Raw genomic sequence first — 2,501 nt, forward strand, 5'->3', positions numbered from 1 at the left:
AGATGTGGCAATCATCAAAATTCAAACCATTATAATCTAAAGCAATGGGATCATCATCCCCAATGTTGGAAAAAATTTCAGCAGCTTTATCACGAGGCGGTTTCAGCAGTTTTAGCAGTTTCGAGGCAGTTTTCGCGCTTTGCATTAGAAGTGGAAACATTGCTAACACCAATTCTTTTATTAGTATGAGTAGGAGGTGCAGCAACATGTGTAGCATTAGCATTACTAGTGGTGGTAATAGTCCAAACTTTAGCTATATTCTTCTCTTTAGCTAGTTTTTCATTTTCTTCTCTATCCCACCTGGCACGCAGTTCAGCCATTAATCTTATATTCTCATTAATTCTAACTTGAATGGCATTTGCTGTAGTAACAATTTTATTATGATAATTCTCATTAGGCAAAACTTTTGATTTCAAAAGATCAACATCGAAGACAAGACTATCGACTTTAGAAGCAAGTATATCAATTTTACCAAGCTTTTCTTCAACAGATTTGTTAAAAGCAGTTTGTGTACTAATAAATTCTTTAAGCATGGCTTCAAGTCCAGGGGTGAATTCCTATTATTGTTGTAAGAATTTCCATAAGAATTACCATAGCCGTTGCCATTATTATAAGGATATGGCCTATAGTTGTTACTAGAATTGTTCCGGTAAGCATTGTTGTTGAAATTATTATTTTTAATGAAGTTTACATCAACATGTTCTTCTTGTGCAACCAATGAAGCTAACGGAACATTATTAGGATCAATATTAGTCCTATCATTCACAAGCATAGACATAATAGCATCAACCTTATCATTCAAGGAAGAGGATTCTTCAACAGAATTTACCTTCTTACCTTGTGGAGCTCTTTCCGTGTGCCATTCAGAGTAGTTGATCATCATATTATCAAGAAGCTTTGTTGCTTCACCAAGAGTGATGGACATAAAGGTACCTCCAGCAGCTGAATCCAATAAATTCCGTGAAGAAAAATTTAGTCCTGCATAGAAGGTTTGGATGATCATCCAAGTAGTCGATCCATGGGTTGGGCAATTTTTAACCGAGAGATTTCATTCTTTCCCAAGCTTGAGCAACATGTTCAGTATCTAATTGTTTGAAATTCATTATGCTACTCCTCAAAGATATAATTTTAGCAGGGGGATAATATCTACCAATAAAAGCATCCTTGCATTTAGTCCATGAATCAATACTATTCTTAGACAGAGATAGCAACCAATCTTTAGCTCTTCCTCTTAATGAGAAAGGGAACAATTTTAGTTTAATAATATCACCATCTACATCTTTATATTTTTGCATTTCACATAGTTCAACAAAATTATTAAGATGGGCAGCAGCATCATCGGAACTAACACCGAGAAAATTGCTCTCGCATAACAAGATTAAGTAAAGCGAGGTTTAATTTCAAAGAATTCTGCTTGTAGTAGCGAGGTGGAGCAATAGGTGTGCATAAGAAATCATTATTATTTGTGGTTGTGAAGTCACACAACTTAGTATTTTCAGGGTTGGCCATTTTAGCAACAGTAAATAAAGCAAACTAGATAAAGTAAATGCAAGTAAACTAATTTTTTGTGTTTTCGATATAGCAAACAAGATAGCAAATAAAGTAAAACTAGCAACTAATTTTTTTGTATTTTAATTTAGTGCAGCAAACAAAGTAGTAAATAAAATAAAGCAAGACAAAAACAAAGTAAAGAGATTGAGAAGTGGAGACTCCCCTTGCAGCGTGTCTTGATCTCCTCGGCAACGGCGCCAGAAATTTGCTTGATGCGCGTGGTTGATGTATTGTCTTTTCGTTCGACACGCGTCCGTTGGGAACCCCAAGAGGAAGGTGTGATGCGCACAGCGGCAAGTTTCCCTCGATAAGAAACCAAGGCTTAATCGGACCAGTAGGAGTCAAGAAGCACGTTGAAGGTTGATGGCGGCGAGATGTAGTGCGGCGCAACACCAGGGATTCCGGCGCCAACGTGGAACCTGCACAACACAACCAAAGTATTTTGCCCCAACGAAACGGTGAGGTTGTCAATCTCACCGGCTTGCTCGTAACAAAGGATTAACCGTATTGTGTGGAAGATGATTGTTTGCAGAGAAAACGAGTAAAACAAGTATTGCGAGTAGATTGTATTTCGAGTAAAGAGAATTGGACCGGGGTCCACGGTTCACTAGAGGTGTCTCTCCCATAAGACGAACATCATGTTGGGTGAACAAATTACAGTTGGGCAATTGACAAATAAAGAGAGCATGACAATGCACATACATATCATGATGAGTATAGTGAGATTTAATTGGGCATTACGACAAAGTACATAGACCGCCATCCAACTGCATCTATGCCTAAAAAGTCCACCTTCTGGTTATCATCCGAACCCCCTCCTGTATTAAGTTGCAAGCAACAGACAATTGCATTAAGTATGGTGCGTAATGTAATCAACAACTACATCCTTAGACATAGCATCAATGTTTTATCCCTAGTGGCAACGGCACAACACAACCTTAGAACTTTAC

This window comes from Lolium rigidum, chromosome 6 (assembly GCF_022539505.1).
Source record: "Lolium rigidum isolate FL_2022 chromosome 6, APGP_CSIRO_Lrig_0.1, whole genome shotgun sequence".
In the NCBI taxonomy this organism is placed as follows: domain Eukaryota; kingdom Viridiplantae; phylum Streptophyta; class Magnoliopsida; order Poales; family Poaceae; genus Lolium; species Lolium rigidum.